A 23,838-nucleotide genomic window follows, 5' to 3' on the forward strand; every position below is an offset into this window, starting at 1 on the left:
CTCACTCACCGAAAGACAGCCGTTACAGAATCACCCACCAAACCCAGATCAAGCAGCGGGTTAACGGACCGCAACGACAGCAGCAGTGGGAAAAGGAGGATTGGACATGGGAAGAGATCCTGGACGGTAAAGGACCCTGGGCAGAGCCAGTGGAGTGTCGCCGCCCCAAAGCGGAGCTGGAGGCAGCGAAAGCGGAGAGGCGACGTTATGAGGAGGCAGCACGGAAGCAAGGCTGGAAGCCCGCAAGTACTACCCAGAAATTTCTTGGGAGGGGGGGCTAAGAGGTAGTGGGCCGAGGGCAGGTAGGAGACCTGCGCCCACTTCCCAGGCTAACCGTGGAGAGCGGGAGTACGGGCAGACACCATGTTACGCAGTAGAGCGCACGGTGTCTCCTGTACGGGTGCATAGCCCAGTGCGGGTTATTCCACCTCCCTGCACTGGTAGGGCTAGATTGGGCATTGAGCCAAATGTCATGAGGCCGGCCCTACATATCTGGCCACCAGTACGTCTCCTTGGGCCGGCTTACATGGCACCAGCCTTACGCATGGTGTCCCCGGTTCGCCAACACAGCCCAGTGCGGGTTATTCCACCTCCCCGCACTGGACGGGCGACGGGGAGCATGTAACCAGGTAAGGTTGGGCAGGTTCAGTGCTCAAGGGAGCCAGTACGCCTACACGGTCAGGTATTTCCGGCGCTACCTCCTCGCCCCAGCCCAGTACCACCAGTGCCTACACCACGCACCAGGCTTCCAGTGCGTTTTAAGAGCCCCGTTCCTCCTCCACGCACTCTCCCTATGGTGCGTGTCTCCAGCCCAGTGCCTCCAGTTCCGGCACCACGCACTAAGCCATCTGTGCGTCTCCAGAGCCCTGTACGCACTGTTCCTTCTCCCTGCACTCGCCCTGAGGTGTGTGCCCTCAGCCCGGTACCTCCAGTTCCGGTACCACGCACCAGGCCTATAGTGCGCTTCGAGAGGTCAGTGTGCCCTGTCCCTGCTACCCGCACTAGCCTTGAAGTGCGTGCCGTCATCCCGGCACCTCCAGTTCCGGCACCACGCACCAGGCCTACTGTGCGCCTCAGCAGGGCAGAGTCGGCCGTCTGCCCAACGCCTTCTGCACTGCCTGTCTGCCCAGCTCCGTCTGAGCCATCTGTCTGCCCAGCGCCGTCTGAGCCATCTGTCTGCCCAGCGCCGTCTGAGCCATCTGTCTGCCCAGCGCCGTCTGAGCCATCTGTCTGCCCAGCGCCGTCTGAGCCATCTGTCTGCCCAGCGCCTTCTGAGCCATCCGTCTGCACTGCGCCTTCTGAGCCATCCGTCTGCCACGAGCCATTAGAGCCGCCCGTCTGTCCCGAGCCATTAGAGCCGTCCGTCAGTCAGGAGCCGCTAGAGCCGTCCGTCAGTCAGGAGCTGCCAGAGCCGCCAGCCAGTCAGGAGCTGCCAGAGCCGCCAGCCAGTCAGGAGCTGCCAGAGCCGCCAGCCAGTCAGGAGCTGCCAGAGACGCCAGCCAGTCAGGAGCTGCCAGAGACGCCAGCCAGTCAGGAGCTGCCAGAGCTGCCCTCCAGTCATGAGCTGCCCTCCAGTCATGAGCTGCCCTCCAGTCATGAGCTGCCCTACAGTCATGAGCTGCCCTACAGTCATGAGCTGCCCTACAGTCATGAGCTGCCCTACAGTCATGAGCTGCCACTCAGTCCGGAGCTGCCACTCAGCCCGGATCGGCCAGAGTCCCTCAGCCCGGACCTGCCAGAGTCCCTCAGCCCGGACCTGCCAGAGTCCCTCAGCCCGGACCTGCCAGAGTCCCTCAGCCCGGAGCTGCCGCCCCTTATCCCGGTGCTGGCCCTTATCCCGGTGCTGCCCCTTATCCCGGTGCTGCCCCTTCATTTAGGTGGTTTTAGTTGGAGGGTCGTCATCGGGAGGGGGATACAGAAGCGGGGAGTGACTATGGTGGTGTGGGGACAGCGTCCGGAGCCTGAGCCACCACCGTGGTCAGATGCCCACCCAGACCCTCCCCTGGACTTTGTGCTGGTGCGCCCGGCGTTCGCACCTTGAGGGGGGGGTTCTGTCACGTTCCTGACCTGTTTTCTGTTGTTTTGTATGTGTGTGATGGTCAGGGCGTGAGTTTTGGGTGGGCAGTCTATGTTTTCTGTTTCTATGTTGGTTTTGGGTTGCCTGATATGGCTCTTAATTAGAGGCAGGTGTTTTGCGTTTTCCTCTAATTGAGAGTCATATTAAGGTAGGTTGTTCTCACTGTTTGTTTGTGGGTGATTGTCGCTGTGTCTGTGTTTGTTGCACCTCACGGTACTGTCTCGTCTCGTTCATTCAGTCGTTCCTGTTCATGTGTTCTTCGTTTCATGTAAGTTCGTAGTTTAGGTCTGTCTAGTTCGTTTTGTTATTTTGTATATTTAGTCAAGTGTATTTCGTGTCTGTCTGCGTCTTACAATAAAGTCATTATGTATTCATCACCCGCTGCGCCTTGGTCTACTCACTCACCGAAATACAGCCGTTACAACCTCACTTTGTACACGGGGGCATTGTAATGCTGAAACAGGAAAGGGCCTTCCCCAAACTGTTGCAACAAAGTTGGCATGCTGTAGCGTTAAGATTTCCCTTCACTGGAACTAAAGGCCCAGACCATTATTCCTCCTCCACCAAACTTTACAGTTGGCATTATGAATTGGGGCAGGTAGCGTTCTCCTGGCATCCTCCAAACCCAGATTCGTCCATAATGAATTGTGTTTCATCACTCCAGAAAATTTGTTTCCACTGCTCCAGAGTCCAATGGCGGTGAGCTTTACAGCATTGCGCAAGGTGATCTTAGGCTTGTGTGCTGCTGCTCGGCCATGGAAACCCATTTCATGAAGCTCTCAACGAGCAGTTCTTGTGCTGATGTTGCTTCCAGAGGCAATTTGGAACTCGGTAGTGAGTGTTGCAATCGATGACAGCCGTTGTTTCTCCTAATCGTTTCCACTTCAAATAATGCCATTTACAGTTGACTGGGGCAGCTCTAGCAGGGCAGAAATTTGACGAACTGACTTGTTGGTAAGGTGGCATCCTATGACGGTGCCACGTTGAAAGTCACTGCACTCTTCAGTCAGGTCATTCTACTGCCAATGTTCGTCTATGGAGATTGCATGGCTGTGTGCTCGATTTCATACACGTGTCAGCAACGGGTGTGACTGAAATAGCCGAATCCACTAATTTGAAGGGGTGTCTACATACTTTGTATATATAGTGTAGCATGTGTTAAGTCAGGGGGTACATGAGTGCCTGTGTTTAAAGCAGTCATTGACTTTACTGCAGTGATTCGGGGTGCTCAATAAATACCTTCACTTTGACTGTAACACTTTTATAAACACAGCTGGACTGGTAAAGAGGAGATAGGGGCATATAGGGCAAAGGCTAATCATGCCAGTGTTCATGACATAATTCCATCTCTAAGGAGAGTGCGTGTGTGTGATTACCTAAGATTACCTACAGATGGGGTCAGTTTGAGGAGGAGGGTGTTTCAGGAGCATTCGCTTACTGCTCATGCTCTCCTGACATCCCATGCAAGCAGGGTAAATAAATGCCAGCAGCTGTGTGTGAGTGTGTTTCTGTGCGTATGTGCATGAGGTGTGTGTGTTAGGGGTGTTAATTGCAGGTGAAACTGAGCCCGTGCACTGAGCAGCAGCTTATTGAAGCAGCAGCTTATTGAAGCAGCTTCTGCCTCCTGAGGGTAATACAAACACACGCTGAACCCCCCACCCAAACGCCTACCCTCAACCCGTCCCTAACTGACCAGAAGCAGGAGGTACTATGGGCTTACCCACAGAGCCAACCAATACCATCCATCACACACATGCGCACGAGCACGCGCACACGCACACGCACACGCACACGCGCACGCACACGCACACACACACCACCTCCTTATGTAAAAGTTCAAATCAATGCATAAAAACGCATAATCAGATGAGACATGTTTCAGCAGCTCAGTCGTTAAATTTCTAACGGATGAGTTAACACAATGAATCTCCTTTGTTTTGTTCTTTGATTTATCTGTTATTTCTCCCTCAGAATTTGATTAGTTTTGAGAAGTTTAATTATGCTACTGCAGTTCCAGAGCCAAGACCTTGGGTTCTAGTGTTTCAGAGCCTGAGGTGGGGTTCTAGTGTTTCAGAGCCTGTGGTGGGGTTCTAGTGTTTCAGAGCCTGAGGTGGGGTTCTAGTGTTTCAGAGCCTGAGGTGGGGTTCTAGTGTTTCAGAGCCTGAGGTGGGGTTCTAGTGTTTCGGAGCCTGAGGTGGGGTTCTAGTGTTTCAGAGCCCGAGGTGGGGTTCTAGTGTTTCAGAGCCCGAGGTGGGGTTCTAGTGTTTCAGAGCCTGAGGTGGGGTTCTAGTGTTTCAGAGCCTGAGGTGGGGTTCTAGTGTTCGGAGCCTGAGGTGGGGTTCTAGTGTTTCGAAGCCTGAGGTGGGGTTCTAGTGTTTCAGAGCCTGAGGTGGGGTTCTAGTGTTTCAGAGCCTGAGGTGGGGTTCTAGTGTTTCAGAGCCTGAGATGGGGTTCTAGTGTTTCGGAGCCTGAGGTGGGGTTCTAGTGTTTCAGAGCCTGGGGTGGGGTTCTAGTGTTTCGGAGCCTGAGGTGGGGTTCTAGTGTTTCAGAGCCTGAGATGGGGTTCTAGTGTTTCGGAGCCTGAGGTGGGGTTCTAGTGTTTCAGAGCCTGAGGTGGGGTTCTAGTGTTTCAGAGCCTGAGGTGGGGTTCTAGTGTTTCAGAGCCTGAGATGGGGTTCTAGTGTTTCGGAGCCTGAGGTGGGGTTCTAGTGTTTCAGAGCCTGAGATGGGGTTCTAGTGTTTCGGAGCCTGAGGTGGGGTTCTAGTGTTTCAGAGCCTGAGGTGGCTCAGAGCTGGAGGGATTGAGACATCAAGATAAACAAACAATGTGTTTTTCAGTATTGTTCTCTTTTTTATCAACTTTATCATGTGCTGTATAACTGGGTTTGTGTTTCTGGAATTCTCTTTACATCAAATCAAATCAGGGGGGAAGAGGCGTCGTTGTGTCCTGTTTGGTGTGTTTGGACCATGATAGGTCCGGACAGCGAGGAACTTGGAGTTCTCGACGAACTACACTACAGCCCTGTCAATTTTGAATAGGGGCGTGGTCAGCCCTCCTGTAACGTTCGTCTGGTTGTGTATGACTGGACCAAGGCGCAGCGGGTGTTGAATACATAACGATTTATTACAAACAGACGAAACACTGACAAAACACTAGAACAAACTACAAAACAATAAACGAAGGCAACAGACCTGAAACAAACGAACTTACAATTAGACGAAGGACGCAAGAACAGGAACAGACTACCTTAAACGAACGAACAAACGAAATAGTCCCATGTGGATTACACAGACACAGGAACAATCACCCACAAACAAACAGTGAGAACAACCTACCTTAATATGACTCTCAATCAGAGGAAACGCCAAACACCTGCCTCTAATTGAGAGCCATACCAGGCAACCCATTAACCCAACATAGAAAACACATAACATAGACTACCCACCCAAACTCACGCCCTGACCAATTAAACACATACTAAACAACAGAAAACAGGTCAGGAACGTGACAGAACCCCCCCTCAAGGTGCGAACTCCGGGCGCACCCCTAAAACTCAAGGGGAGGGTCTGGGTGGGCATCTGTCCGCGGTGGCGGCTCCGGCGGTGGACGAGGACACCACTCCACCACTGTCTTTGTCCACCTCCTTAGCGTCCATTTAATGGCGACCATCGCCCCCGACCATGGTCCAGGAACCTTCACCAACCCCCCTCTACAATAGAGGAGACAACTCAGGACAGAGAGATAGTTCAGGACAAAGAGGTAGCTAAGGACAGAGAGGTAGCTCAAGACAGAGAGGTAGCTTAGGACAGAGGGACAACTCCGGACTAGTGGCAGCTCCGGACTGAGTGGCAGCTCCGGACTGAGTGGCAGCTCCGGACTGAGTGGCAGCTCATGACTGGAGGGCAGCTCATGACTGGAGGGCAGCTCATGACTGGAGGGCAGCTCATGACTGGAGGGTAGCTCATGACTGGAGGGCAGCTCATGACTGTAGGGCAGCTCATGACTGTAGGGCAGCTCATGACTGTAGGGCAGCTCATGACTGTAGGGCAGCTCCTGACTGTAGGGCAGCTCCTGACTGTAGGGCAGCTCATGACTGGAGGGCAGCTCATGACTGTAGCGCAGCTCATGACTGTAGGGCAGCTCATGACTGTAGGGCAGCTCATGACTGTAGGGCAGCTCTGGCAGCTCCTGACTGGCTGGCGGTTCTGGCAGCTCCTGACTGGCTGGCGTCTCTGGCAGCTCCTGACTGGCTGGCGGCTCTGGCAGCTCCTGACTGGCTGGCGGCTCTGGCAGCTCCTGACTGGCTGGCGGCTCTGGCAGCTCCTGACTGGCTGGCGGCTCTGGCAGCTCCTGACTGACGGACGGCTCTAGCGGCTCCTGACTGACGGACGGCTCTAATGGCTCGGGACAGACGGGCGGCTCTAATGGCTCGTGGCAGACGGATGGCTCAGAAGGCGCTGGGCAGACGGATGGCTCAGAAGGCGCTGGGCAGACGGATGGCTCAGACGGCGCTGGACAGACAGATGGCTCAGACGGCGCTGGGCAGACAGATGGCTCAGACGGCGCTGGGCAGACAGATGGCTCAGACGGTGCTGGGGAGACGAGCAGTGCAGGCGGCGTTGGGCAGACAGCCGACTCTGACCTGCTGAGGCCCACAGTAGGCCTGGTGCGTGGTGCAGGAACTGGTGGTACCGGACTGGAGACACGTACCTCAGGGCGAGTGCGGGGAGCAGGAACAGGGCACACTGGACTCTCGATGCGCACTATAGGCCTGGTGCATGGTGCCGGAACTGGTGGTACCGGACTGGAGACACGTACCTCAGGGCGAGTGCGGGGAGCAGGAACAGTGCGTACAGGGCTCTGGAGACGCACAGGAGGCTTGATGCGTGGTGCCGAAACTGAAGGCACTGAGCTTGAGACACGCACCACAGGGAGAGTGCGTGGAGGAGGAACAGGGCTCTGGAGAAGCACTGGAACCCTGGTGCGTGGTGTAGGCACTGGTGGTACTGAGCTGGGGCGGGAAGGTGGCGCCGGATATACCGGACCGTGTAGGCGTACTGGCTCCCTTGAGCACTGAACCTGCCCAACCTTACCTGGTTGTATGCTCCCCGTCGCCTGACCAGTGCGGGGAGGTGGAATAACCCGCACCGGGCTATGTAGGCGAACCGGGGACACCATGCGTAAGGCTGGTGCCATGTAAGCCGGCCCAAGGAGACGTACTGGTGGCCAGATATGTAGAGCCGGCTTCATGGCACTTGGCTCAATGCTCAATCTAGCCCTACCAGTGCGGGGAGGTGGAATAACCCGCACCGGGCTATGCACACGTACAGGAGACACCGTGCACTCTACTGCGTAACACGGTGTCTGCCCGTACTCCCGCTTTCCACGGTTAGCCTGGGAAGTGGGCGCAGGTCTCCTACCTGCCCTAGACCCACTACCTCTTAGCCCCCCCCAAGAAATTTTTGGGTTGTACTTGCGGCCTTTTCGGGCTTCCGTGCTAGACGCGTCCCCTCATAACGCCGGTTCCTCTCTCCGGTTTTCTCCGCTCTCCGAGCTGCCTCCAGCTGTTCCCATGGGCGGCGATTCACTTCAACTTTAGCCCATGGTCCTTTTCCTTCCATGATTTCCTCCCAAGACCAGAAATCCTGCTTCGTGCGCTGTCCGTTAACCCGCTGCTTGATCCGGGTTTGGTGGGTGATTCTGTAACGTTCGTCTGGTGGTGTATGAACGGACCAAGGCGCAGCGGGTGTTGAATACATAACGATTTATTACAAACAGACGAAACACTGACAAAACACTAGAACAAACTACAAAACAATAAACGAAGGCAACAGACCTGAAACAAACGAACTTACAATTAGACGAAGGACGCAAGAACAGGAACAGACTACCTAAAACGAACGAACAAACGAAACAGTCCCATGTGGATTACACAGACACAGGAACAATCACCCACAAACAAACAGTGAGAACAACCTACCTTAATATGACTCTCAATCAGAGGAAACGCCAAACACCTGCCTCTAATTGAGAGCCATACCAGGCAACCCATTAACCCAACATAGAAAACACATAACATAGACTACCCACCCAAACTCACGCCCTGACCAATTAAACACATACCAAACAAAAGAAAACAGGTCAGGAACGTGACACCTCCATTTCCTGTAGACCACGATCAGCTTATTTGTCTTGCTGACGTTGAGGAAGTGGTTGTTATCCTGGTACCACAATGCCAGGTCTCTGACCTCCTCCCTAGAGGCTGTCTCATTGTCGTAGGTGATCAGGCCTACCACTATCGTGTTGTCTGCAAACTTAATTATGGTGTTGAAGTCATGCGTGGCCACGCAGTCATGAGTGAACAGGGAGTACAGGAGGGGACTAAGCACACACCCCTGAGTAGGCCCCCAAGTTGAAGGGGCCCCCATGTGTTGTTGCCTACCCTCATCACCTAGGGGCAGCCCATCAGAAAATACAGTATCCAGTTGCAGGGGGAGTTGTACAGTTCTTCCGGTCCAATTGATAGGATAGACTCGGACAGAGCTCGTCCAGTTTGTTCTCCAGTGATTGTACGTTCGCCAATAGAATGGAGGATAGAGGCGGTTTATCAACTCGCTGACGTAGTCGCGTCACGTATCCCGCACGCTGACCTCTATAACGTCGCCTCTATAACACTCTTTGAGTGTCGGGGATTTGGTCTGGGATGAGCAGTATGTCTTTCGCCGCCAAATCATTGAAGCTGTTCTGAGGTCCGTGTATGTCAGCTTTGCATGAGCAACCCCTTGGGGTGTTGTGTTGGAGGGATGAGCCGTCACAGGACCACACATGTGGGACACGGAAACTTCACATTCAAACTAGAACCCCCAGCTCCCACTCTTTAACCCCATACCCTTACAACAACACTATCAGAGAGTGTTGGGTCTGAGTTGGCATCTGTACGCAGTATATTATTCAATAGTATAACATGTATATTAAATATATCAAATCAAACTTTGTTTGTCCCATGCGCCGAATACAACAAGTGTAGACCTTACCGGGAAATGCTGACTTACAAGCCCTTATCCAACAGTGCAGTTCAAGAAGAGTTAACCTGTCTAGGATCAGCGTGGCGCTAGCGGCACACCCCCCCCCCCCCCCACTGAAAAACCAGTGCCGCGAAATTCAAAAAAAATATTTTTTTAAAATATTTAACTTTCACACATTAAAGTCCAATACAGCTAATGAAAGACACAGATCTTGTGAATCCAGTCAACATTTCCGATTTTTAAAATGTTTTACAGGGAAGACACAATATGTAAAGATGTACATCTATTACCTAAAAACACATTAGCATAATCCACCATCTTTTATTTGTCCACCAACACCAGTAGCCATCACCAATTCGGCTAAACTAAGATATTTATAGCCCCTAACCAACAAAAAAACTCATTAGATGACAGTCTGATAACATATTTATGGTATGGGATAGGTTTTGTTAGAAAAAAGTGCATATTTCAGGTAGATGGCATAGTTTACAATTGCACCCACCATCACAAATGGACTAGAATAATTACAATGAGCAACGTGTTTACCTAACTACTAATCATCAAACATTTCGTAAAAATACACAGCATACACGAATCGAAAGACACAGATCCTGTGAATACAGACAATATTTCAGATTTTCTAAGTGTCTTACAGCGAAAACACAATAAATCGTTATATTAGCTTAGCACATAGCAATTAGCAGCCCAGCATTGATTCTAGCCAAAGTGAGCGATAAAAGTCAACATCGCCAAAAGATATTAATTTTTTCACTAACCTTCTCAGAATTCTTCCGATGACACTCCTGTAACATCACATTACAACATGCATATACAGTTTGATCGAAAATGTTTATATTTAGCCACCAAAATCATGGTTAGACAATGTGAAATGTAGACAAGCTGGTAAAGAAAAAGTCCTTGCGCCACTTAGACAGTGATCTACTCTTATACATAAATACTCATAAACGTGACTAAAAAATATAGGGTGGACAGGGATTGATAGACAATTTAATTCTTAATACAATTGCGTTATTACATTTTTTAATTTATCCTTACTTTTCAATACAGTTTGCGCCAAGCGAAGCTACGTCAAAAAACATGGCGTCCTAAGCCACTAAAATGTTTCGACAGAAACACGATATATCATAATAAAAATGTCCTACCTTGAGCTGTTCTTCCATCAGTATCTTGGGCAAAGGATCCTTTCTTGGGAGAAATCGTCTTTTGGTGGAAAGCTGTCCTCTTGCCATGTGGAAATGTCAACTGCGTTCGGGATGAACTGAAAAGCGTGCCCAACTTTTCACATCGTTGCAAAAATAAATGTCCCAAAATCGCACTAAACGGATATAAATTGCTATAAAACGCTTTAAATTAACTACCTTATGATGTTTTTAACTCCTATAACGAGTGAAAAGATGACCGGAGAAATATAACAGGCTAAACTAACGCTTGGAACAGGTGCGCGCCGGTGTCCTCTAGGCTCATGACGCAGCTCCCAAAGAATGACTAGCTTCAGGGTTTTTTCATTTGTAGGGCCTGTGAACGCGCAATCGACCCCGTTGGAATCGTCATCACGTAAAGGCATCCAGGGGAAGACGTAAGAAGTGTCCGTATAGTCATAGCAACGACAGTGCCCTTTTAACTGACTTCAGAAGAGTGGCCAACATTTCTCAAATCTGACTCCATGTCAGGGAAATTGCTGTAGAATGGGCTCTGTTCCACTTAGAGACAAAATTTCAACTCCTATAGAAACTATAGACTGTTTTCTATCCAATAATAATAATAATATGCATATTGTACGATCAAGGATTTTGTGGGAAGCCGTTTAAAAAATTAGCCAAATTAGCATAAATAGTCTAAACAGCGCCCCCATCCCCAACAGGTTAAGAAAATATTTACCAAATTAACTAAAGTAAAAAATAAATAAAAAGTAGCACAATAACATAACAATAACGAGGCTATATACAGAGGGTACCGGTACCGAGTCAGTGTGCGGGGGTACAGGTTAGAGGTCATTTGTACATGTAGATAGGGGTGAAGTGACAATGCATAGATAATAAACAGCGAGTAGTGGCAGTGTACAAAACAAATGGAGAGGGAGGGGGCGAGGGTCAATGTAATAGTCCGGGTGGCCATTTGATTAAATGTGCATCAGTCTTATGGCTTGGGGGTAGAAGCTGTTAAGGAGCCTTTTGGTCCTAGACGTTGCGCTCCGGTACCGCTTGCCGTACGGTAGTTGAGAAAACCGTTTATGACTTGGGTGACTGGAGTCTCTGACAATTTTATGGGCTTTCCTCTGACAGCGCCTATTATATAGGTCCTGGATTGCAGGCCCCAGTTATGTACTTGGCCATACGCACTACCCTCTGTAGTGCCTTACGGTCAGATGCCGAGCAGTTGCCATACCAATACTAGGCGGTGATGCAACCAATCAGGATGCTCTCGATGGTGTAGCTTTATGACTTTTTGAGGATCTGGGGGCCCATGCCAAATCTTTTCCGTCTCCTGAGGGGGAAAAGGTTTTGTTGTGCCCTCTTCACCACTGTCTTGGTGTGTTTGGACCATGATAGTTTGTTGGTGATGTGGACACCAAGGAACTTGAAACTCTCGACCACTCCACTACAGCCCCTTTAATGGGGGCCTGTTCGGCCCTCCTTTTCCCATAGTCCATGGTCAGCTTCCTTGTCTTGCTCACATTGAGGGAGAGGTTGTTGTCCTGACCTCCTCCCTATAGGCTGTCTCATCATTGTCGGTGATCAGGCCTATCACTGTTGTGTTGTCAGCAAAATTAATGACGGTGTTAGAGTCGCGTTTGGCCACGCAGTCGTGGGTGAACAGGGAGTACAGGAGGGGACTAAGTACACACCCCTGAGGGGCCCCAGTGTTGAGGATCATTGTGGCAGTAGTGTTGTTTCTCACCCTTACCACCTGGGGGTGGCACATCAGGAAGTCCAGGATGCAGTTGCGGAGGGAGGTGTTTAGTCCCAGGGTCCTTAGCTTAGTTATGAGCTTAATGGGCACTATGGTGTTGAACACTGAGCTGTAGTTAATGAACAGCATTCTCACATAGATATTCCTTTTGTCTAGGTGGGAAAGGGCAGTGTGGAGTGCGATTGTGATTGCGTCATCTGTGGATCAGTTGGGGTGGTATGCGAAATGGAGTGGGTCTAGGGTATCCGGAAGGATGCTGTTGATGTGGCCATGACCAGCCTTTCAAACCACTTCATGGCTACAGACGTGAGTGCTTCGGGGCGGTAATCATTTAGGCAGGTTACCTTTGCTTCCTTGGGCACAGGGACTATGGTGGTCTGCTTGAAACATATAGGTATTACAGACTCAGTCAGGGAGAGGTTGAAAATGTCAGTGACGACACCTGCCAGTTGGTCTGCGCATGCTTTGAGTACACATTCTGTTAATCTATCTGGGTCATTGACTTTGTGAATGTTGACCTGTTTGAAGGTCTTGCTCCCATCGGCTACTGAGAGCGTTATCACACAGTCATCTAGAAAAGCTGGTGTTCTCGTTCATGCTTCAGTGTTGCTTGCCTCGAAGCAAGCATCAAAAGGCATTTAGCTTGTCTGGTAGGCTCGCATCGCTGCGTAGCTCGTGTCTGGGTTTCCCTTTGTAGTCCGTAATAGTTTTCAAGCGCTGCAACATCCGACGAGCATCAGAGCCAGTGTAGTAGGACTCAATCTTATTCCTGTATTGATGCTTTGCTTGTTTGATGGTTCGTCTGAGGGCATAGCGGGATTTCTTATAGGCATCCGGATTAGTGTCCAGCTCTTTGAAAGTGGCAGCTCTAGCCTTTATTTCGATGCAGATGTTGCCTGTAATCCATGGCTTCTGGTTGGGGTATGTACGTACGTTCACTGTGGGGAAGACGTCGTCGATGTACTTATTGGTGAAGCCGATGACTGAGGTGGTATAGTCCTCAGTGCCATTGGATGAATACCGGAACATATTCCAGTCTGTGCCAGCAAAACAGTCCTGTAGCCTAGCATCCGCGTCATCTGACCACTTCCGTATTGAGCGAGTCATTGGTACTTTAGGTGAGATTTTGCTTGTACGCAGGAATCAGGAGGATAGAATTTTGGTCAGATTTGCCCAATAGAGGGTGGGGGAGAGCTTTGTATGCATCTCTGTGTGTGGAGTAAAGGTGGTCTAGAGTTGTTTCTCCTCTGGTTGCACATGTGACATGCTTGTAAAAATTTGGTAAAACTGATATAAGTTTGCCTGCATTAAAGTCCCCGGGCACTAGGAGCGCCACTTCTGGGTGAGCATTTTCTTGTTTGCTTATGACCTTATAGAGTTGGTTGAGTGACTTCTTAGTGCCAGCATCGGTCTGTGGTGGTAAATAGACAGCTACGAAAAATTTAGATGAGAATTCCCTTGGTAGACAGTGTGGTCTACAGCATATCATAAGGTACTCTACCTCAGGCGAGCAATACTTTGAGACTTCTTTAATACTAGACATCGCGCTCCAGCTGTTATTGACATAAAGACACACACCCCCACCCCTACGTCTTACCAGACGTAGCTTCTCTGTTCTGCCAGTGCATTGAAAATCGTCAGCCATCCTCTTCGGCGAAATGTATGGTGTTTATTAGTTTACTATTTTAACCATTTAGACACACAAAAATAGATACTGAGCCTGGTCCAAAGAAGCATTATGAAGAGATTTATTGAAGAAACACAGCACATAAATCTGATAAAGACCTGTCAGAAGAAGAGAGAGGGAGAGAGAGAATTGGAGGAGAGCAGGACAGCACAGAGAGATGAGTGAGAGGGAGTGAGGAAAGGTGAGAGGGAAGGAGAGAGTACAAGGAGAGCAGGACAGGACAGAGAGATGAGTGAGAGGGAGTGAGGAAAGGTGAGAGGGAGGGAGAGAGTAGGAGGGGAGCAGGACAGGAGGGAGAGATGAGTGAGAGGGAGTGAGGAAAGGTGAGAGGGAGGGAGGGAGAGAGTAGGAGGAGAGCAGGACAGGACAGAGAGATGAGTGAGAGGGAGTGAGGAAAGGAGAGAGGGATGGAGAGATGAGTGGGAGATATGATATGTGTGAGTTAGGGGGTGAAGGGGTGTCAGATGAAATATGATTATCAGGGAGGGTTGCACTCTTGTCCCCCCCTCTGGGACTCTTTGACTTGGCCCGGCCTAGATTGACTCTCTGATTATAAAAATGTAGTTAAGTGTGAGACTGTACAAACAGCTTAGAATGGGGGGGTCACAGGGGTTCAGATGAGCAAACCTGGCAACACAGTAGAAATGATGTGATGGTTGATGAATGAGGCATTCTAGTTCGGAACTGTGTGTCATTTAAGACCAAGAAAGAAAGACAGAAAAGACAGAAACAAGGAGGAAGAGGATAAAGAGAGTGCAGACGATACTTTTTTTTTTCTCTCTCTCTCTCTCTCTCTCTCTCTCTGTCTCTCTGTCTGTCTGTCTGTCTGTCTGTCTGTCTGTCTGTCTGTCTGTCTGTCTGTCTGTGTCTGGCTCTCTGTCTGTGGCACTCTGTATGTGTCTGTGTCTGGCTCTCTGTTACTGTCTGTATCTGTGGCTCTATGTCTGTGTCTGTGTCGGTGGCTCTGGCTCTCTGTCTGTGTCTGTGACTCTCTGTCTGTGTATGTGTCTGTGGCTCTATGTCTGTGTCTGTGTCTGTCTCTTTGGCTCTGTGTCTGTGTCTGTGTTTCTGGCTCTCTGCCTGTGTCTGTGTCTCTGGCTCTCTGTCTGTGTCTATGTCTCTCTGTCTGTTTATGTGTCTGTGGCACTCTGTATGTGTCTGTATCCCTGGCTCTCTGTCTGTCTCAGGATCTCTGTCTGTGTCTCTGTCTGGCTCTCTGTCTGTGTCTGTGTCTCTGGCTCTGTCTGTGTCTGTGTCTCTGGCTCTCTGTCTGTGTCTCTGGCTCTATGTCTGTGTCTCTGGCTCTCTGTCTGTGTCTCTGGCTTTCTGTCTGTGTCTGTGTCTCTGGCTCGCTGTCTGTGTCTCTGGCTCTCTGTCTGTGTCTCTGGCTCTATGTCTGTGTCTGTGTCTGTGTCTCTGGCTCTCTGTCTGTGTCTGTGTCTCTAGCTCTCTGTCTGTGTCTGTGTCGCTGGCGCTCTGTCTGTGTCTCTGGCTCTATGTCTGTGTCTGTGTCTGTGTCTCTGGCTCTCTGTCTGTGTCTCTGTCTGCGTCTCTGTCTGTGTCTCTGTCTCTCTCTCTGCCTGTGTCTCTGTCTGTGTCTCTGTCTGTGTCTCTGTCTCTGTGTCTGTCTCTGTGTCTGTGTCGGTATCTATGTATGTCTGTGTCTCTGTCTGTGTCTATGTCTGTATCTGTGTCTCTGTCTCTCTCGCTGTCTGTGTCTCTGTCTGTGTCTCTGTCTCTCTCTCTGTCTCTCTCTCTCTGTCTGTGTCTCTGTCTCTCTCTCTCTGTCTGTGTCTGTGTCTGTGTCTCTGTCTCTCCCTGTCTCTCTCTCTGTCTCTCTCTCTGTCTGTCTGTGTCTCTCTCTCTGTCTGTGTCTGTCTCTCTCTCTGTCTGTGTCTCTGTCTCTCTCTCTGTCTGTGTCTCTGTCTGTCTCTCTCTGTCTCTGTCTGTCTCTGTCTCTGTCTGTCTCTCTCTCTCTCTCTTTCTCTTGTCTGATTGATTAGTACCAGTGATGGTGTGATGGGCAGACGAGTGTACGGTTTCTCTCCCCATGGTAACCCCATGGTCATTGGGTTACTGGGCTGGCTGCGTGTCTGCCTCAACAAGATCTCACGGTTTTATGAATTTGACTTCAGATTCTGACGTTTATCCACGTTTCACCAAACGTCAAATATAAAAGTTACTCTAAAGGTCAAACTTTGAAGTGTTTTTGATACCCTCGGTTGTTCCTTCTACTTCGCATCATTCAGTTGCTCCAAACGTCAATTTACAAAGTTAAGGTGTTGGATAGGGTTAAAACATTAAGTTTAGACATTCATTCCCGAATGGTTAAGTTAAGACTTAATGTTTGGGAGAGGGTTTAAGCAAGAAAATGTAAAACGACTGTCTACCACTGAACACGTAACCTTCGTCTGTTCTGTTCTGCCAGAGTGGCTGCAGCTTTACAGTCAGAAACCTGACTTTGGATGTGTCCTTAGTTCTGGAGAATTAGACTCTCACACACACACACTGACTCTCCATATATGTACAGTATGAGATAAGGACATATATTCATACAGGGAGATGAACTCCCCTTCTCTCGCTCTCCCTCTCTCTCCCTCTCTCTCGCTCTCTGCATTTCTCTCTCTCCATCTCTCTTTCTCGTTGCATATCTCTGTCTCTCTGTCTGTGTCAGTAGTTTGGCAGTTAAGTGCTGTGTGACTGGCTGTGGGACTGGGAGCTCTCGTGTAATTGGCTGGAAATCTGATAACGTCTGATTGGGTGTCAGAGGTTAATGGCTACTGACTGGGGGAAACGAGGGAGTAGCAGGCAGTTTCACTGAAGTATGGCTTGTTGTGGCGTGCGTGTGTGGGGGTACGTACGTGCACGTGCGTGGGGTTGTTGTAGTTCTATGCATATTTTACTGGTATTTTATGGTTTCTCTGTTTCTCTTTCCTCTGGAAAGTATGTGTTTCATCCTCCTCAATGTCAGTTATTGTCCCCGTGGTCAGTCTCTCTATGCGGCAGTGTCTGGCTTGTCATTCTGAATATAATATAATATATAATTCGCAATGTCCATGTGAAATGCTGCTGGTCATGTATTTCACATTCTGTTCTAATGGGAACCAATTGGGAATGTGCTGTGAAAAGAGTCTCTCTCTCTCTCCTGTCCTGGTGGATATGATATGATATGGAGGGGATTCAGATAGGCTAACAAACACACATGACATCCCACTGAACTTTGAACTGGAATACTAGTACATAGGATGGTTGTGTCTGGTTGAGAGAGCGAGTGTGTGTGTGTACACGCTCCTGCATGAGTTTGTTTGTGTGTGTGTGTGTGTGTGTGTGTGTGTGTGTGTGTGTCCTCACGCTGGCAGCTGGCTGTCTCTCAGACTGACAGGTCTAAGCTCTTCCCTGCTGTGTTGAGGATGAAAGCAGATGCTGCCGTTTTTTCTGCCGCTCTCACTGTTTTTCTCTCCCTCTTCTCTTCTCTTCTCTTCTCTACACGGTGTAACTTGAATCCTCAGCTTTCAGAGTGACCTAGCAGGGAATTCTTCCCCCACAGTCATACACTGAGCACCATTCCCAACAGACAGATAGACAGACAGACAGACAGAGACCAGAAACTGCAGTTACCTCACAGAGAGTGAACTAACTTTTGCTTTGCCTTGTTTATTATTAAGCTATGTATTATGATGGGTAATTATTGACACCCTGTTCAGTTTGGGATGGGCAGGTTGTAGGTCTGTGGGTTGGGTTTGGGTTTGGGAGGAAGGGCATTTTAGTGCAGTTCTCTGTGTTTTGTGGTTCAGCTGAGCTAAACTGTTGTTTTGTTTGCGGGGTGAATAGATTCCACACAGAGCGAATCCTAGGGTTACCTCCCACCTAGACAGAGAGGAGTGGGAGTGGGGGACTGGGGGGGGGGGGGGTGAAGGGAGGTGTGTGAACTGTGGTCCCATGGAGACTCTGATAGATGGATGGATGGTTGGGATAGTATGGGTGGGGGGACACAGAAGGAGGTAAAGAGGGTTTGGGTCTCACACTGTGGGCTTAACAGGATGGAGCAGAGGGGTCTGAAGGGTGATGAGTACAGCGATCTGTGAGGGTGGGGATGGGAGGGAGGGCAGAGTAGCAATGTGGAGTGCATGGACGGGGTTAGGGTGGGGGTAGGAGTTTGGAGGGTCTGGAGGTGAGATGATGAGTAGTGGGACGAGGGTGTGGACAGGGTGTGGTATGTCTTGGATCCCACAGCTGGCCCTGTGAAGCAGAGAAACTCCCTGAGTGGGAGGCACAAGTGTGAGAACCACCCTAATGCAATAATCCCCCTTTCTACAGTCTGTGTGGGTAGTGTATGCAATTTTTCTTTGTGGCACCCCCCACCCTTGAGGTTTTGTCATTGGACAGAGAAATTGTTGCAGTTTTAATGGAAGTTGTCTGCAGTTCTACACATTTTGCCAAGGTGTAGATAGAAAAATTGTCCATTGTATAACACATCTCATGCAATTCTACTAATTTTGCCACGGGCAGAGATATTTTTTGCTGTTTTACAGCTAATTTCCTCCAATTGTAGTAATTTTGCCATTGGGTGGAGAGAATGTCTTGTAATCTTTAAGCAAATTTTCCTGCAATTCTACACATTTTACCATGACTTAAGCCATGTTAATTATATCTGAGTGAGAGTGACTAGCAAAATCAATGGTGGCCCCCTGGAGGTCAGGGCCCCTGGCCACGTGCCCTGCGTACCAAGGTAGGTATTCGGCCAAAATTACTCTTAAGTTTAGCTAACCGGCTAGACTAATTTACCAAACTAAAAATTGCTAGCTGACTTGACTAACTGAGTGATTGTCAGTGACAGACAAAACAAGAGAAAAACTGCTGATGCACAACCACATTTCCAACTTGCAGCTTGTGTACTCTACTATTGTAACTCTTAACAGTAAGTTGAGACTCCAACTGAGTTCCTTAAAATATACAGTATATACATATTTTAGATTTTTTTGGGGATGGGGGCCCTAAGCGACCACTTTTGTTGTTTATGCCTGGAGCGGCCCTGGTCAAATATCCCTATAAATATGCAAGTTGATATTTATTGTCATAAATCTTGCCCTGGAGCAGAACTGAGCGATTTACGCTATATGGGCCAGCTTCAAAGTCAAAATCGGTTATATCGTAAAAATTCCTGAAAATAAAAATGTGCTTTTGTTTTTAAATTAAAGGTTAGGATTAGGTTAGCAGTGTGGTTAGGGTTAAGTTTAAAATCAGATTTTATGACTGTGGCTGTGCCAGCTAGTGACCAGTCTTCAGAGCTGCCTCCAGGGCAAGATTCATGATAATAAATGCCAACCTGCTGTAAATATCAGAATGGTCAAGCCCGTTATCTGTGGGGCCTAGGCTAAATGGAGATTGGGATCGGTCATTTAGGATCTGTGTGGGACTTGGCCAATGAGGGCTCCTGACACTGCTGTTCCTGTCCATGCATTCTGTTTCTTTGATTACAGTTGTTATTGTGAAGAAGAGTGTGATGGTCCGGTGATTGTGAGGTTGGTGTTGAGAGTGTGTTCCGGTGCTAGTGGGTGGGAGAGTAAGACTGTGTACCAAATAGCAACCAATTTCCTATGTAGTGCACTACATAGGGAGTAGGCTGCCAATCGGGGCAGCCTAGTTCTTCTCCCTTTTCACTGGTTAATTGGCAGAGGAGTCAGTCAGACTGACTTGTTTTTGGACTGGAATGTGTGTGACCTCCTCCCTCGCCTTTGTTTTTTCTCGCTCTCCGTAACCCTCGCCATCAGACGCAGTCAAGTGGCTCATGGGAAATCCCCTCTTCCCGCGAGAGAGAGGGAGAGAGAGCGTCAAACCGTGAGCCAGGCCAAATATCATGACTCCCAGCTCCCTTACACATCTCCCACCTCTCTCCCTCTCCCAAGCTGCTTCTCATATCATACATCACTGGCCTTCTTTTCTGATTACATTTTTCAGTGACTGACTTGGCTGACTGTATGTATAGGACACACACACACACACACACACTCCTTCTTACAGTATACAGGGAGCTAACTGTATGTAGTATATTGAGCGTGGCAGAGGCTGTGTCTGAAACAGTCCACTTCAAACAGCCCTGGTGCGTTTAATGTAATGGAGACATTGGTTGGGTCACAGCACTGAAAGCCTGTCTTCCCTCATTTACTGAGCAAAATGGCTTCCTCATGTTGTCTGTTTTATATTACATTGTGAGATCTGCACTCACAGCGCAGGCTTATAAAATCAAACTGGGCATATGCAGACACATACCCACGCACGCACGCACGCAAACACACACACACACACACACACACACACACACACACACACACACACACACACACTGTTGCGCGCGTATACACACATTTTTACAATATTAAACTGCGTAGCCTATATATTGAGAAGTTGCACACGTACTGTGAAGGGTGCACAGTTTTAAATTGAGCTAGCATTTCTTAAAATAGGCATTTTCCTCAAACACAGTCAAACTCTCTCCCCTCCATCCCTCCAAATTCCCCCTCTCTCCCCTCTCTCTATTTGTTAATAAAGTCCTGTGAATAATTGGTGAGGAAACGTTGTGTGGAGGTTAGGGTCAAGGTTGTGGAGGTGTTTGTCTGGGGAGAGAATAGTGATTCAAAGCCCCATACTACCTTCACTACAGCACAATTAAACTTTCACTGAGCCGCTGCTACTACTGAACTCTACCCCTTATTAAAACAGAGAGAAAGAGAGAGGGAGAGAAAGAGAGAGAGTCAAAGAGAGCTGTGCTTGGGTTTAGAAGTTGGAACTTTCTCTGGGAGGGCCAGGATTACAGTTTTTTATTAAGTGGCACTCGCAGTAAGGCACCGTTCAGTGGGAAGTCAAGACAAATGTGCAATCCCTCACCGTGTGTGTCTGTGTGTGTGTGTGTGTGTGTGTGTGTGTGTGTGTGTGTGTGTGTGTGTGTGTGTGTGTGTGTGTGTGTGTGTGTGTGTGTGTGTGTGTGTGTGTGTGTGTGTGTGTGTGTGTGTGTGTGTGTGTGTGTGTGTGTGTGTGTGTGTGTGTGTGTGTGTGTGTGTGTGTGTGTCAGGATGCTGACTAAGGGATTGTGAGGCGAGAGGATGAGAGTGAAAGGGGACTGAAGAAAAAATGAAAGAGGCGGAGGGAGAGATAGAGAAAATAAAGAGAGTAGGGGTCAGGGAAAGGTGGTGGCAGGGTCAGCCGGGGGTCAAATAGGACGCAAACGAGGAACTTAAGGGGCAAGTTAAGAATGAAGAAAAATGCTATCATTCAGAGGTCACAGACAGGGGACCCCCTCCTACACACACACACACACTCACCCAATCTCGCTGAAGAATTGCACATTTGTCTTGACATTGTCTTCCCACTAAACACTGCTGTCCTCTCATAATATCTTCACAGATCTACAGCTGAATGGAGAACTGTTTGTCTCACAGCAGAGTATGTCAATTGACTACAGATATGTCTCTCACTGTCTCCTTTTCTTTCTTTCTTTCTCTCTCTATTCTTCCTCTTTCACTCTCACTGACTACAGAGCTGACTTTCACTGTCGATTTCTTTCTCTACCTCGCTCACCGTCGCTGTCTGGATCGTTCCACGATAAGAGTCCTTTTTGCATCCCTTTGATATTTTAAGTAGATATTGTGCACCAATATGGCATTTTGAAAGCCTGTTTAGTATTTTAAAGTGCCTGGAGGAACATGCAAAAATGCTGATTTCAATGAATTGTCCATGTGGTCTATATTAAAAGGATACTTCGGGATTTTGGCAATTAGCCCTTTATCTACTTCCCCAGAGTCAGATGAACTCATACCATTTTTATTTGTCTGTGTACAGTATGAAGGAAGTTCGAGGTTGTTTCATGAGAGCAGATACCCATAGACTTTCAGTCATTGTACTAATGCTAGTTAGCATTGGTTTTTGAAACGACCTCTAACTTCCTTCATTGTGCTAACACTAGTTAGCAATTGCATTAGCGCTAGTTAGCAATTTCCTTCAAACAGCATGCAGAGACATAAAAATGTTTTCCACGAGTTCATCTGACTCTGGGGAAGTAGATAAAGGGCCTCATTGCCAAAATCCCAAAGTATCCCTTTAATATAGACCACATGGAGAATTCATTAAATTCTGAATTTTATGTTTGATGGCCCGAATGTCTGGCGAATATCGAAACTCAAGCCAACTTTACCACGGTTTTTCAACAAGCTTTTTGCTTCGGATGTTTTTATCTGCTCTAACACGCACCTGTCAGGTAAGGTTGAACGCCTCCTCTCCTACTCAGCCTCCAGAAAAAAGCTTCTCCCAAGCAGGTCAGACACCTACTCCCATTGCCTGCTGCACTGCTGCTTGGATCCCACCCGGCGATCTGTTCCCCGTCTGCCCTGGCCTGTCTCCCCCTGTCTGGTACAGGTATACCTGCCAAACTCCCCCCTCTCTCCCAAGCTTTTTCTCACCTCCAGCACACACACATACACACCGAAGACTTTGGACTGATCAGAATTTTATGTAGGCAAAATAACTTGTGAAGCTTTTTATGTGAGCTTACACAGAAACAGTTCAATTAACTAGTATAGGCCTACTATTTATTTATTTTATCTCAGACTTCTATAGCTATATGGACTCGTATATAGAGCTACTCTTTCAAGTTATCTTGTTTGTAATTGCATTCAATTGCTGCTCCCTGTTGCACATAACAAGCTTCCGTTACCCCTGTCCCAAGGGGATTTATGACATATTTAAGATTGTCAACCCTGCTACCGTCAACCCTGTTACTTTATTTGGCACTTAACTTCACTAGGGTAAGGGGTAGCATTGGGAATTTTGGATGAAAGCGTGCCCAAATTAAACTGCCTGCTACTCAGCCATAAAAGCTAGAATATGCATATAATTAGTAGATTTGGATAGAAATCACTCTGAAGTTTTGTAAACTGTTTGAATGATGTCTGTGAGTATAACAGACCTCCTATGGCAGGCAAAAACCTAAGAAAATATCCAACCAGGAAGTGGGAAATCTGAGGTTTGTCGTTTTTCAACTCATGGCCTATCGAATACACAGTGTCTATGGGGTCATATTGCACATCATAAGGCTTCCACTAGATGTCAACAGTCTTTAGAACCTTGTTTGAGGCTTCTACTGTGAAGTGGGGGCGAATGAGAGGGGATTGAGTCAGAGGTCTACCAGAGAGCCACGAGCTGGCCACGCGCGTTCACGTGATAGTTAGCTTGCGTTCCATTGCAATTCTACAGACAAAGGAATTCTCCGGTTGGAACATTATTGAAGATTTATGTTAAAAAAATCCTAAAGATTGATTCTATACATCGTTTGACATGTTTCTACGGACTGTAACGGACCTTTTTAACTTTTCGTCTGCACCTAGAATTTTGATTACTGGGCTAAACGCGCAAACAAAAAGGAGGTATTTGGACATAAATGATGGACATTATCGAACAAAACAAACATTTATTGTGGAACTGGGATTCCTGGGAGTGCATTCTGATGAAGATCATCAAAGGTAAGTGAATATTTATAATGCTATTTCTGACTTCTGTTGACTACACAACATGGCGGATTTCTGTTTAGGTTGTTTTGGTCTCTTAGCGCTGTACTCAGATTATTGCATGGTGTGCTTTTTCCGTAAAGTTATTTTGAAATCTGACATGGATAACAGTTGTATCTTTTAGCAATGTTTCTTATGAGTATTTCGGTAAATTGATGTGGCTCTCTGCAAAATCACCGGATTTTTTGGAACTACTGAACATAAGGCGCCAATGTAAACTCATATTTTTGGATATAAATATGAACTTTACCGAACAAAACATACATGTATTGTGTAACATGAAGTCCTATGAGTATCATCTGATGAAGATCATCAAAGGTTAGCGATTCATTTTATCTCTATTTCTGCTTTCTGTGACTCCTCTCTTTGACTGGAAAAATGGCTTTGTTGAATGTGTGCTGTTCGATAGAATATAAAATTAGGTGAAATCAAATGTTGTTGTTTTTTTACCAAGTTACAGTTCTCAAAAGGCAACGAATTGGTGAAACAACCCATCTATTGTTCTTTCTTTTTATTTCACTCTCACAGAGTGACTCTCACTGTCATTGTCTGTATCCGCT

The 23,838-nt window shown here is 48.1% G+C and overlaps 1 pseudogene; it reads left to right on the forward strand.

The window, feature by feature from the left end:
• Positions 1 to 23,838, forward strand: part of LOC129856073 (GDP-mannose 4,6 dehydratase-like) — a 182,159-nt pseudogene that overhangs the window by 57,806 nt on the left and 100,515 nt on the right.

Source organism: Salvelinus fontinalis, chromosome 5, assembly GCF_029448725.1.
Source record: "Salvelinus fontinalis isolate EN_2023a chromosome 5, ASM2944872v1, whole genome shotgun sequence".
In the NCBI taxonomy this organism is placed as follows: Eukaryota; Metazoa; Chordata; class Actinopteri; order Salmoniformes; family Salmonidae; genus Salvelinus; species Salvelinus fontinalis.